The 15,381-nt window shown below is 34.3% G+C and overlaps 1 long non-coding RNA gene across 1 annotated transcript; it reads right to left on the bottom strand.

The window, feature by feature from the left end:
* Positions 1-6,102: 6,102 nt before the first annotated feature.
* On the bottom strand, positions 6,103-8,277 carry LOC116161345. Its single transcript, XR_004143393.1, has 3 exons — positions 7,956-8,277; positions 6,618-6,736; positions 6,103-6,574 (listed from the first exon to the last, which is right to left on the bottom strand). It is a non-coding gene; the product is annotated as an uncharacterized LOC116161345 (long non-coding RNA).
* Positions 8,278-15,381: the final 7,104 nt, after the last annotated feature.

Below are 15,381 nucleotides of genomic sequence, written 5' to 3'. Positions count from 1 at the left end.
TACGTACCCTTATCTCCTGTCCTTCACACCGCCTCCATTAAACCTTCGTCGAGCTGTTATGGATGAATTTTTGCAATTTTGGTTTTTGATCATAATTGAAATCGGATGGTTCGTTTTGAAATAAAAGCCCTGTACAATTTTGCATAAAGCACGTGTTTGATATGTAACTAAGTCAAAAACTATCCCTATGGGTATTGTAGAAAAAAAAAAGATTTTCGACAATTTTTAGGTTTTGATTAATTTTTTTCTAGGCGCACCTTTTTGCAGAATCTGGATCCGTTATCAGAATTTCCTTGCTTATTTTAAGACCGCCATATTGGATTTTTACAGAATGAGATAGGAGAACAAAAAAAGAAATTCATTTTAATCGCCATCATAGCCATGTTAATGGCCGGGGATGTTTTGTTGAGAAATTAATGTAAAACATTTAATTTTGAAAATTTTCTTGTCCTCAATTTTATTCTTTAAGAACCTAATATGGCGCCCATACGAAGTAAGAAGCGTGTTATGGAATGCTGATAACAGATTCAGATTCTGCAAAAAATGCCCATAGAAGCTCAATTTCCGACTTTTTGGTGAGTTAACATTTAAACTATAATCACGTTAATTGTTATTTAACAACGAATCTCATTCTGTCGGCCACTTTAAACTAATTAAAAGTTTGCAAGGGCTATATTGAAATCAGGGTAATGGTATACGAGTTTGATGTAACAAATTTTAATACCTCTAAGGGCGTGGACAACTTGTAAAAATTCATATTTGAGCTTGTAATTTAAAAATGCACAACCCAACCCCACTGTGTGTTCCGAAACTATTTGATTCTCTTACGCACTCGATTTATAGGTACAGATAAGACCATTCGCCCTAAAATTCTTATCACGACGTAAAGTTGTAGGTACCGATAAGGGGCACCCTATTTCAACATATTTGCGTTGCAGATAGCTTACATAGCCTAAAAACCTCATTCGTATAACAACACGTTTCACTTAGCAGGATGTCCAAAATAGATACACTAAACAAATTTTTCGCAGTGGTTGATTTAGTACAGCCACTAATTGCCTTTCACTGTTTTATATACTTTGGGAATAAATTATAAATAAAATATGCACTTATTTCGATCTACTATTGTTATATGATTAGTAACATTTTTGGTGGACCATTAGTTTCCCAAACGACTCTAATAAAGAGCTACACTAAAGTGCTTAGTAATGTTTAGCCACAAATTTCCTATTATAATGTGCGCTGTGTAAATTTAGAAATATGCTAAAAGTTTTGCACAATAAAGGAAAGTAGAGTAGGTACGTACTACGTACGTTTAATAAATTACTATTATATGAGTTAAACCGTATCAGATTTCTGGCCATACGCCAAATATCGTCATATCTACTTTAATGCGACTTCTCCCGGCAATATACCCTCAGGATTATGTTTTAATTAAAGTGTGAACTAAAATAAAGACATACTCCGGAGGTATTTTTAAATCACTTAATTATTATAACGGAAATTAAATCTCTGTGACGTACGTATTAATTAAAGTTAAACGATGTTGTAAACTAATTCCTTTATTTACCAAGAGGTAATTAGTAGAAAGGTACCAAAGTTTGCCCCACATCAATGAGAAGTCGAAAAAGTGTAATTTATACCAATTTTAACGGTGAGGTTAAGTGCCAAGTTTTTTATAAATTCAATTTATACCCACTTGCATTGAAATGATTTATGTTGAGAATGTAGCACAGAAGTATGTGGAGAATTTATTGTTTTTCATTTAAATTTTTATTTAAAAATGTGCAAATCCCAACGGCTTTGATACATGTAGTTCATTTGTCACCTTAAACCATAATGTGTGGGTGGTTTCTGTTTGCGATTGGGAAATTTGGCAAAAAATTTAACTGCCAACGCTGTACGGCAATAAATGCAAAAATAAATAGGTATACCGTATACCCAAACCGTATTGCGGAAAAAATGTGCGGAAAGTACCATCGATGCACCGAACATAAACTTTTATATAAATCGATTTTTCAAGTTGAGATATTCGAATTAGATAAATTGCCATAACGTAACCTATCGCATTTTACTTTAGACGCCGCTTGTCAAACGTTGAATTGCGATTTCTAATAAAGAAATGTCCCCCTTTTTAGTCCCACTTATGTGCGTCAAATGGTCCTGTTAAAGGTTCCCTTTTTTTGCAAATAAATAAATTCTGCAAAATCATGGATGTTTGCAAATTTTTTTATACGCCACTGGCGAAATAAAAATACAGTGTGTCCAAGATAAGAATAAACAGCATGGGTAACCCGGAAACCATACGAGATACACAGTTGGTTAAACTAGAACAAATTTGGGTATTTTAGGGCTTAGTAAAATGATGTTTTAAAAATTCGGAAATTCCGAATTAAGGACCATATAAAAATATAAAGTTGAAGAGACGAAACGTCACACTGAAAATCTGTAGGCATTAGTTATCTTAAAAAGTGTCCACGAGGAAGTATTATTAGTTTTTTCATATATTTTCAAAAAGAATCAGAAATGGTTAACTTCGGTTTTTGCTAATAGCTTCAGAAAACTGATGGGATTTCCAAATTTTTAAAACATCATTGTAAGCCCTAAAATAGACAACTTTTTTCTATTTAGCCGACTGTCTATCTTTTATGGTTTCTCATGCTGGTCATTGATCATTCTTATCTTCGCCACGCTGTATATAAAAAAAATGCACCAGGCTAACTAAAAAATTAAAATTACAGAGCGAAAATTTCGTTTTAAACGGAAAAGAATTATATTTTTTATTTTCCATTATATGACTAAAAAGCTAAAAAGGAAATGGATTATTTATTGTTTAAAAAAAATGATTTTTGCCTTTCAGATTCTCTGTCAAAATCTTTCAATCTTTCATTTCTTCGAATCCTTTCAGTAAGATTCTTCGTATCTTCGAATTCTTAACAATTTTTGGGCTTCCTCAAATTCTTCGCATTTTTCAAAGTGTTTGGACATTTATATGCGGATTCTTCTCTTTCATTTGACTTACGTTCTTTCGATTCGTTGCAGATTCTTTCTTTCAACAGTTTTCAATTTTTCAGTTTCATCAAATAATTCTTCTGCAAATCCATCAGATTTTTTACATTTCTCACACTACAGACTCTTCCGAAATTCCAAAATCAGATTCTTATGATTCATCATATCATTCGTCATTCAGTTCCTTTATACACTCCACTCTTTGTGTGTGACTTTTCAAATCTCAGATCGTTTGTTCTGTATATGCCGATTTTTCTAATCCTACAAAATTTTTCAGATCCTTTAGATTCCACGAGTTCAGTTTCTTGGGATCTTTCCGATCCTTTGTAACGAAGCACCCGTTTTTGGCCTTGAAATTTACATGATCACCCGCTACGTGAACACCAGGTAGGTATCTTGAGGCGCTTTGTTACGAAAACTGTCGTGCGGAAATTATTTGTGTTGGTTTTAGGAGTTGAAGATGGAAGGTAAGATAATTGGCGTTTCAACAGCCGTTAAAAAAAGATGTAATTAATTCACCGTTTGCAACGGTTCCCGTCAAGATATCTCAATCATCTTTGTTGCGTCCGAAAGCTCTGTCATTTAGTTAGAAGACGGAAGCAAATTAATATTTTAGAATTTCAGTCCCGTTAAGTAATTATTAGATGATTTTGGAGCCTTAAAGCTGTAAGACCATGCAGGTTAACGCCGCTATCAGTTTAATAAGAGACCTTTTGCAGACCTGAGATATTCCAAGAGACAGTAGCTAATTTAATGAGTTACAAAACGGCATCGGATTAAGTTGTGAGTGGTCTCAAAAGAAGCGCTCTTAATTAATTTGAATTTTAAGACTAATTACTGATTTTTGTACGTTTTTATTCGAATACATTGTGATGGTTGGGAAAACCGGATGTTCCCTCCATGGCATAACCGACTTTTATAAGAGGTAAAGCCGTTTTGAGAAGGGAAGTTTTTGTCTTTGGCGTTTTAACCGAAACATTAGATCTGGTTGCCTTTTTCATTTTTTTTTATTTCGATACTTTTATCGCTCCGTTTAATTGCAAGGTAAGCTTTTCGTTTTTCTGCATTTGATTGCCCGCAGACACTCCGTAATTTTGTTTTAGTGCTTCTGAAATGACCGCCGCCGTATGCTGAATTCGTCCAATTCCTGGAACTTCCGTTTACTCTAATTGAGTTTAACTGGAGCTTCAAACACCGTTCTGTAACAGTCGTTGTGTCCGTCTACCTCCCTGGATCTGGCGAAACCTTACCGCTACCGTAGATCTTGGGCAGAAACATGGTTTTTGAGACGTCTGGTGATGCCCGAGTGTCCGTAACGTCTCGACGACCACCGTCGTTTCTGCCGTATATCACCGCCGTTTCCGTCTGATATTATGTAAGTGGATACAGCTGTAAAATATGTTGTTATTTTTCCTTTTAATTAGATTTTATATTTTTTTATTGTACCATTGACTAATATATTAGCAATTACTGTACTAATTATACTATATAGTTTCGGAACCTCACTGATTGCGTGCGAACCACTGAAGTGGGTTGTACCCTTTAGATTCTGTAATTTCTTTAAATCCATAAGATTCTTCATATTAATAAAACAAGGAATAAAAATCGTAACATTTTGTTTCCGATTCATTCAGAATGCCTACTAAAGTATAGACGCATATTGATACGTAAAAGTAGACAATTTTCATGGATCAGAACCTACTCTTGCAAAGTAAGTACGTATTTCCTCAACAATATTCTACGTTCGAATTTTGTAACTTTTAGTTTTTATAAATTCCCAAAATTCCTGCTTTTATATTACGTATCCCTAAACGAGGTTTCCAAATTTCAGAAATCTGAATTCGGTTTGGTTATGTTCAACAATGCCCATGTATCAAATTGAAACCAGCTCTTTTTGGCATTCCTCTTAAAGGATACGTTATCTCGAAGTAGGAATGTTCGTGTACATTTCTGCAAGACCAAAAATCGAGATAAGCCTTTTATCTGCGGTGTTTGGTGAGAAAAAAGTTTCTTTCTGTGACATACCTGTCACTGCAGTATAAATTATACTTGAATAGGTAAATTGTACACATAAACAACGGAATTTTTCCAAGAATTAGAGTTTGTTTTTAACTTATTCTCAAATTCAGTCGTCATTAGCTTCAAAATTGTAATCTATTGAGCCTTTCAATGTTTCTCGCTTTTTGAAAGTTCTTTGAATCAAATATCCTACAATTTCTTACGGACTCTAAATCTTCTTTTGTCAATTGTGGTTGGTCGACTCTAAAAATACAAACCTACCCACCCCTGCTCTCACTGGAATTGAGATGGTTATATTATGAGCACCACTGCACTGGCCCCAGGATTATAGTGACCCGCTCATTTACTCGACGGCCCATTGTTAGACCTTAATTTACTGGGGAAATGTAAAAAAAAAAGTGTTAGTGTCATAGGGAGTTCATAATTTTGCGGTGTCTATCCGTTTGCATGATATCTCGAAAACGAATGGACTGATGACAGTATGCAGGTGGATTCTTTATCAAATTTGTAGATCGGAGTTCGTGAATTGGCAATTTAGGCCACAAAATAAGGAAGACCCTTTGACATCTCTGTTAATTATGAATCGAATTGCATGAAATTCAAAATGAGCTTTAGCCACATAGTACGCAATACCACAGATGAGTAGATGATAAAACGGTTCTTCTGGTCTAACGTTTGACTGAAATCTGGAGTCTATTGCTAACTTATGCGGGCGTTTCTGTTATTAAACTATCACTCTATAATCTATAATTGACACAATTGGTTAGCAATTCCTTCCGTCATAATTTCTGTACCTAACATTACCAGAATTTCTAAACAAATGGCAAAAAATACTGAAATCGTAACAATTGCAACACACTCGTCAAGTGACCATATGTGTACACAAACATTTCCAAGTTCCAAGCATTAATGTGTTTCTTCCTGGGCTCTTATACATGTAGGAAACACCGACCGCGGTAAAGCATCTTACCAATATAATGAAGCATTCCCATTAGCCGATTTTAATGAAAGCAAGAGGTGCTTAGCATGCATTCGAAATTTTTGGCGTTGAAAGATATTTGACGTCTTGCACACAGAAATAATTATGATGGCGGACAATTTTAATAATAATCAATCTTCACTCCACTATAGTAAACAACTTATGCTTTCCAAAACTTACAATCGGAGAGCAGCGCCAAATAAACAACAATTAAATTTTATTTGTCCCCCAACAGTAATTACATAGTTTCAAATAACGGTGGATAAATACTCCTAAAAATATTCTTTTGGTTTGTCCTTAAAATGTGCCCAAATGTTCACCTTTTATGCGTCACGGAAATGGTGTCTGATGCGGCCCTTTTTCAATTTGCCAAACAGGTACTTGGGGCCATATCTGGAATATATGGGGGTGTAGATTTGTTCAAAATTGCATTATCCACAAGGATTTCTCCATAGGGTTCCAACAATGATCGAATACATTCCACCCGACGCGCGACCCGACGCAACGCTGCGCTGAAATACCGACAGTTGTTTGGGGATGATTCGGCGAACGGTTGTGTTGGAAAACCTAGACTAATTTGATTTTTCTTTTTATTATCTCAATCACTTACTCTTTTGTCTGCTCAATTACACGAAATTGTAGGTCACGTACTTATCTCCTGATAAATGAAATAACTTTCCATTTAAGTGCCATTAGCCATAATCTCCACCTTAAAGCCGATTAATAATTCTGCAGGGAAAAATAATTGTATAAGTATTAAAATTAATAAAGCTGTAATGACGAAAATAGGGATAATGCGAATTAGATAACTCAACTGTCGTTAGTTGGGGCAATCGTAATTACCTACCCGTCACAATAGCATAATACGCATCTACAATAATTTTCTTGGTCATTCATTGTTCGTCCCAAGAATACGTATAAGTAATGAATATATCAAAACATATGAAAATAGAAATGTACTCCTCCGCACGTATCCTGGGAAGTCTTCGCCAAGACCGTCTCAAAATAAATTGAACGCCTAAAGCTCAAAGCTCCTACTTTCATTTATAACCCTAACCTAACTAATCAAAGCTCATACCAACGTGCACGATTAATTCGCATACCCATCATCACATTATTTGATTTTAAAGTTATTTTCGTTAAATTGTCTCTCATACTGATTACACTAACTGTACATAATTTGTGTTATTCATACACTGTGAAATAACCTCATTAGCAACAAATTTAGTTTGACCCTCGCTCTCGTGTACACAGCCATTACAACAAAAACATTCAGAAAATTAACAAGTAGCATGTCGTAAATCACCATTATTTGAAGTTAAAAAATAGTTCATTAGCGCAAATCAACAATTGCATATACATACTACGCAAATAGTTATTTATAAAATGGTGTAATAAATTAGTGGAGCCTAGCGTGCACAGTAAATAAACTGAACGTATATAATTAAAACAATATTTATTTTGACATAACGATACACAGACAGGCAATTTTCAAAATTTATTTTTTGATAACATTATCTGTATTTATATTAATTTAGTTTCCAGAATCTAAATATTACAATGTATTTTAACTCGAGCCACATTTGGTATGGGTTGCTTAACACGGATACAAATTTAGTTAATGTTTATTTAATTACTTAATGTAAATTACTACATCTACATAATTATCTCGCACGTTTATTTTGTAACTTACGTGAATTTTCGCTCTAATGGAAAACGCTTAGGCGAAAAATTGACAATTAAATAATTGAGGTTAGTTTGACTAAATTTTCCAACACAAATTGATTTAATTTTGAAATATTAATCGCTGCTCTAGTTAATGGTAAAAAGTGGACGTTCTACTTTTGAACCGCCAGTTAATCTCTCTAAAGAGGTTTTACTGTTAATTTTCTAATGATAAATGTATGAAAAATTATGTCAATATACATAAATGGACGTCTTACGTTACCAGTTAGTTTCATACGTATACGTCACGCCTCCAAATTCGCACAACATCCTGTGTTTGTGTTACTCGAATTGGGACTTCAAGTGAAAAACGCGTTATCAATAAGGAATTGCGCAAAAGTGGGTATGGAAATAAACTTAATATATCCGTGGCTGTCATTCGCAGCCGATGAATAAGATGTAGATTCATCCCACCTACGTGATACATTTCAAACTGCTTCCGCCATTACACTGACGTAGTGCTTCGATTTTCCATTTGATGATTGGCGAATCCATCCATAATTAAAGCATAATCGCGATTTCTATCTAAATTGGCACCTGGTATTTTAGGGAACCTTCTCACGCGGCTTCTCGGCTTTATACACAACCGTATATTATTATTAGAATATAAGTACTTTCATTTTAATGGCATTTCAATGTCGATGTTTTATGTAAAAATAAAAAGTGTACCCACGTATGTTTTCCGTAGGTAGGTACTTATCGTAAAAAAATTAATTTGTTTTCAAGCGAACAAGCATCGATCACTGAAGTAATCTAACCCTATTTGTGTGATGTGTTTGCGCCGCGATGTAATCAATTATAGGGGGTGTATTATGTAAATTGGGTAAAATCGAAGTACATTTTTATCGAAAATAATATTATGGGTAATTGTGGGACAAACAATGAAAATCGATAAATTCCAATCGGCTTCAGTGAATTTCCACAGAAAGCCCGTCTTATTTGGATAGTTTTTACACTTTGAAGTTTGAAATTACACCAAGTCTGTGGAAGTGTCACAGGAACATTCGAGAAAATTTACAAAGAGCCTACTAAGCCACTTCTGAGGCAACTTCAAAAATTTTCCGCTGCACCATTTCTTTTAAATGACCATTAAACCACCCGTTATAACTACTGTAAATGTTCATTGGATCCGGCTTAATAAAATGTGTAGGTATAGTAACCGGTAGTAACAGTCCATAATTACGTACCGCTGGGTAGCATTTCTAAAGAGTTATAATTATACCTACACTTGGAAGCCGATATCGATTACCAAACATAATCAACCCCTGCTAATTAAAATTTCAATTCCATTTTAGTGAAACGGACTGTGGAGTGCAAAGGCAAAGTCTCATTTTTCGACAAGGAACCTAACCTTTTTCGTAAAACAGGTTGCACATTTTAATTGTACATTATAACAGAGATATAGTAACACATAATCAACCCCTGCTACTTGTACGAAAAATTCCATTTTAATGAAGCGGAATGCCAACAGAAGGTGTTAATTATTTTTCAACAAGTTATCCAACTTTTTTCGTAAATCGGGTTGCACATTTTAAAACTGACACGAAAAGAGATAGCTATTTACATTATCAACCCCTGTTAATCATAATTAAAGTTCCATTTTAATGACCCGGAGTGCCAACATGAAGTCTTACTTTTAGCTTCCTAGCTCAAGCTGATGGGTGGCTACTGCCATCACCGTTTTCTGGGAATGTCATCAAATGTCGAGGTTTTAGATCATTTTAAGCTCGATTTTGAGCAAATTTTTTTCTGACTGTATGTATGCACGTAAGAAATTTTCCGAGATAACGGCTCGACGAATTTTGTTCAAATTTTGGATATGTATATTAGGCATCCGGAAACGAAAAATAACGGCCGGTTTTTCAAAATAAATTTTAGAGCGCCGGCCACAACGGCATCGAACTTTCTTTTTCAAACAGCAACCTAAATTTTTATTAAGTTATATTTGAAAGACCCTATCGGACCTTATTTTTCTGTGTACAATATACAAAAATTATTCTATTACAATCACAAAAATCCCTTTCGGCTCGACCTATCAGGCGAAGGTAGAAGAAGCCATTGGAACAAAATGGCGGAATTGCCTGATTCACGAACTTGACCAAGATATTTATGAGTTAAAGTTTGCTAGAAATCGGTACATAATTATGAAAGTTAAAGTGTTTCTTGGAAGTGATATATATAAACCGATAAACCTACAAATTAATATACTGGTACCATTACAATAGGTAGATAGAATCTACCTAAAACGAAAAAAAAATGTCATAGTTAAAAAACAAAAATATTGTTTCCGCCAAAACGCTTATTTTGATTTCGTACGTTAGGCATAGGTGATGTAAAACTGCCAAACAATTTTTTTTAATATGAGTTTTTAGTGCCGTGACGTCACACAACAGGTTTTTTTTTTTAAATAGCAACCCACATTTTTATTAACCCATTCAAATAGCGGTATTACCCGGGAGTAACGTCGTCGCTCGAGTGTAGACAATCAATGAATTATTGGTAATAAACAAACAAAAGTTAGAAAAAAGCACGTGAAGTCGCAACACCGTGGCGCCCGGACCCAGGTATTTACGAGAGAACGTATTTTAAAAAATTATCCATTATCGTTAACTAATGAGACTTATTATTTTAATAAAGGGTAAATTTCGGAATATACGATACTTTTGAAGCAAGCATTTTTGCCTAGGAAAAGATATCAGTTGCAGAAGATGATTTATTGGGGTTTAACTGCACCTGCATAAGCGAGGCGAATAGGGGTGTAGAAGATTACGAAACTGATAGTCGCAAAGTTTCGTAATCTTATAAGTATTTGAATGTCATTTAATTAATTTATATACACTGTGTCCCATTTATCTTAAGATAGCGTGGATATAAAATAATGATTTATTTAAAATATTCTTCATATGGAGGGGCTCATTTAATGATGTGGGGCAAGTTTTTTGAAATAGAAACCTATACTTTCTTTTTATTGAATGTTCTTATTCTACATTGGAAAATAGTAAATTTCGTGGGAAACGTTTTTTCCCTGCACTTTTCCATTTTTTGAGGACACTCTTCCACAAGTGCGATTTTTTGTTTGAGCTAGGAGGCTGTTCTGTCATGAATTTGGCACATTTTTTTGATAAGGAAGCCGAGTTCTTCAGGTTCTAAGACTAAATCCTACAAACAAACAAAATTAAAGTGGCACTTGGCGAATGCGGACAGGAGTGACTACTTCCTTCTTTCTCACACTCCTTCGCTCCCTTCTTTTTTCCACGATGTGTTATAGAAATAAGCCAAATCTTGGCATTGACATTCTCAATCTTATGCCTCAAATTCACGGCTTATGAGTCAAAAGGACTTAAGCCTGTAAAATCAATTCAATTAAATCTGCTTAGAAATTGATAGCATTGTTTGACGCTTGACTCAAAACGTGAATACATTTTTGGCTTCGTCAGCTGCGCCGTCTCAGCTCGCTACCTTACAAATTCTGTAGGGTTTCTTTGCAATGATAAAAAAAATCAAGGGATTAATTCTTGTGCTCACAATGGTAAAAAAGAGCACGAAATTATTTTTGTGAAGGATTCAAAGATATTGATGCCAATCATCTGATTCAAGACGAGGACTTCGGCGCCTCGTCTCGCTAAGGTTTATTTGGTTAAAATGGTAGGTACTTAAATGTTGATGTCATTATTTAACCCAACACGAGAGCATAGTTTCGGCTTTGACTGCTGCGCTGCCTCACCTCGCTACCTTACAAGTTTCTGAGGGTACATATTGTTGATGGTTCCTCTGGCTTTTCTTGCAATTGTAAAAAGTGAACGGAGTTATTTAAAGTATTTATATATTTCGTTGGCATTACTTACAATAATAAAAAACAAGTTGTAAATCAGCATATGCATGATTAAAGCGCATTTTTGGTAATACAGGTCAGTATTTTATTAGCGAAGTTTAAAATTATCGATCTCACGAGTAATTTTGGCTGCGTTAAATAATTAATTTTATTTAATTTCATTTGAGGGTACGTCTTCATTTTGTAAAACAAATCACAAAGTAAATAAGTAATTAAGTTTTTAGTGACTTTAAAGTTTTATACTGGTAGCGCTATCTAACGGTAAAATTATAGGATCTCCGAAAACCATATCGAAATTATTTTCTTAAATTATCGATCTCACAAGTAATTTAACTCAAAATAGACTAGAGCCTGCACATCTACACTATAGCAGAAAGCTTTTAGTGAAAATTTTATGTCTCTAGCTATGTAGTTGCTAAGATCTCACCCGGACAGCCCGCCAGCCAGCCATAACGAATATAATAGCGTATTTTTTTCAAAAATGAGCTAAAAAGGTTTTTATACGATATTTCCATTCAAATCGATTCATTCCGCATAACGTCTAGTGATGAATGAGGTGCATACTTGAATCCGAGCTTGAATCGTCTCACAACGGAGAATCTTGTGACGGATGAGGTGAATTTAGTCCCGTGCAAAACATCCAGTCTCGCATCCAATCATGCCGAGCGATAAGGAATACTCACTTCAAAAATGTTGAATGAATTCCAGTTAATTATATAAAAATCAATAATAAGTAAACCACAACTCGAACTATATGGCTGGTAAAATGACTTAGAATTCCAATTATTTCATGACCTCCACTCCATGAATTCCAAGAGTTCTATTATTTCCAAGGGGTTGTGCAGACCACGCACAAAAGACCATTTCATATGCGAACTGTCCGAGGAACTGTCACTAAAAACAGAAGATTCTCCAAATAAGGCCTCGAATTTAGCTAACTACCGAAAATTTATTTTTATTTTTTTCTTGATAACCTTACTACTTATACTTCAAACCTGAACAAAATATCTCAAAAGCCGAGTCAAAAGCTATTGAGTAGTGGGTAAAGGAAAAATACTTAAAAAATCTTGAAACACTCTGTAGATCGGTAACGAAGGCTTACGGACCAATGTTTATATAAAATTTTAGTCATAAATCAAGCCAAAGAATTAGACCCTTCTGTATTTACATCATATGTAGGAACCGAGGTAGGAACATCCTGTATATTTATATCGATTTTAACAATATACCTACCCCTCGATAATTAGGTATAATAGAAAGTGCACTTAAATTAACTATTTTACCATTAATCTTTTTTCATGTTTCATTTGTGATTTTATAGGCGATGCCAATTGTGAGGTAAGTGAATTCATATATTTAGGTAAATTAAAAGAGTAGATATAGATTACATAGTTTTTATTCAATGAATTGACTAAGTCCAGAAATGTGTACGAGTACGCGGCATGCCATTTTATACCAAAAAAAGTAGTCTCAAAAACGGCACTTTGTTCTGCTAAAGATCTAATTTTTAAATAATCAGGGGTTCCTAATGTTTTAAAATCAGTATAAAAACAGCTCACGTGTAACCGGTTTTGCGAAAAAAGGGCAGGAAAAAGTCCCATACTCAAAAACGGAAATGGGCGTTCGAGCGGCGCCTAATTAAAATGGATTTCTTAATATAATTAGTGGGGTAAATACAGTGAAAGGAGCGAATTTGCAAATTTAGGTATGTAATGTGGAGAAAGCGAGCAAAAACGGCAAATCTCTGAAAAAAGAGATGAAATTTTGATCGAGTCTTGTATACAGTGTGTCAATTTTAATAGTTGCAGTGAGAGGAATATATCGGGCACGTAATCGAAATATGTATCAAGAAACCCTTTCCCCTCCCACCCTTCCGCGTTATATAACGTTGTTAATTATAAGGTGTAAACAAATCATAATTAACTGACCGAATCGAATTAAATCAGTCAATTATTCTGGCAGGAGATAATCAGAATGGGCAGGTATAGCGGATGTTTCGCTAACTCCGCTGAGAAATGGCCATTTAAAAAACACAAATTTTGTTTTTCTATGACTAATTAGAGGCGAAAAAACGGCAAATTGTAGCCGATGCATGGTATGAGACGATGTATTTTTTAAGTTGTTTACGTACCTACACCTTTTGAAGGCATTAGAAGTTCACGCGCCGGAAGTAATTCAGTGTCATTTCCATTAAAATTCGAAACTGAGCAAAATTCTAAAAAGCTTTTTGTTCGACCGGAAGCCATTTTTCTAATGATCTTGTGAAGAATGATGCAAAACTTATGGTAAATGTGTTTTATAAAAATTGTGAACATATGCGCATCAACTGTCATTTGTTAATTTTAATTATTTACAACAACTGTGTACATTTAAATGTCGTTGATTGCGGTAATTAAAACTTTTTGTAACGTTACGTAAACCTCTTTGTTATATCGTATACTATAAACAGTCCCGAATAAAATTTCTTTCACATTACGACGTCCGCAGAATTGACAAACTTTTGAAATAAATTAACAAATTGCTAAATCTAAGTTTCCGTATTTACTATTCGCAGTAAAGTGAGGATTTCCGGACACCGTTTTCTTATTACGCACGTTGAACATATGTTTTCCCAGAACAGAAGGTTCATAGAAGTTTAACCTGCTCGGACGTATCAAGGAGGAATTTAATTTTCTGTTGTGACTTTTGTACCTCAGTTTCTAAAAACTCGCACGCAAATTTCTGTTTGAATCCAATTACACTTAATTAGCTGCTTAATTATAATAAATCTAACCTTATTTCCCCTGTGTGTTTACTATTTTAGCCAATTATTTGATTTGCCTTGATCGATGATTACCATAATCAATTTTGCTACCTGAAAAATAACCACAGGCGCTCGGTTGTTGACGAAATAATGTGCGCTTTCAAAAATTTGTTTATTTGGCGAATTAACACACAGTTACTGTTTACATTAATTATGCTTAAAAAATATTTCTAAAGTGTAAACTAAAAGCGTGATGAATGAACAAAAACGTCGGGAGTTTTGGAAATTTAGTTTTAATTTGTAACATTTGCAATTTTAAAACAAAACTAGAGTAATGCGGGGTTGTGTTGCACTAAACGTAGGGTTTATATTGAAAGCGGTTTCGTATTTCGTAATTTTGGATTATAACTCTTAATTGCCAGTAGGTACAATGAAACATTTCGAAATTATTATCCCAAAAGTACCTCTTAAAAACATTTTGTTTACAGCGTATGTATTATCATTGAGATATAATAAAGTTATAATGATCTGAATGTAAATATTGGTGTAGACTAATTAAAAAAGAAACTATAATTAAAATTCATTGTTAGCAAACCAACGGCCTTATTCAGAACAAATTATTCTATTTGACGAACTAATCAAAAGAAATTGAATACTTTCAGTTCGAAACCTGAATAAATAATTTAATTTAGACTGTTGAAGGAAATGAATTTTAAATTTAAATTCCATACATTGCGATTGCAAGCCGTGATTAATATTCCTAATTAATTGCCAATTGAAACTAAAGCCGAAATTTCTGTGACGGCATGTCATTAATTGTGGACTGTGGTATGAAATAATTCGATTAAGCTGGTGCCGCTAAACATCCCACGTTTTCATGCTCTCCTAATACGGATCAGCTGTTTTATTTATTATTAACTTACCCGATAATTTACGCTCTTATTTAGACCTGAAAATTAATCCAAAAAAGGCACTAAGATCACTGCACTTTAAATCACATAATCCAATTAAAGCAGGTTTCACTTTTTCCTTGCATGAGCGAGGTAATCGGGGCACTAATGAACAAACACACAA

This window comes from Photinus pyralis, unplaced genomic scaffold (assembly GCF_008802855.1).
Source record: "Photinus pyralis isolate 1611_PpyrPB1 unplaced genomic scaffold, Ppyr1.3 Ppyr1.4_LG10, whole genome shotgun sequence".
In the NCBI taxonomy this organism is placed as follows: Eukaryota; Metazoa; Arthropoda; class Insecta; order Coleoptera; family Lampyridae; genus Photinus; species Photinus pyralis.
This window is presented reverse-complemented; position numbering and strand designations above follow the sequence as displayed.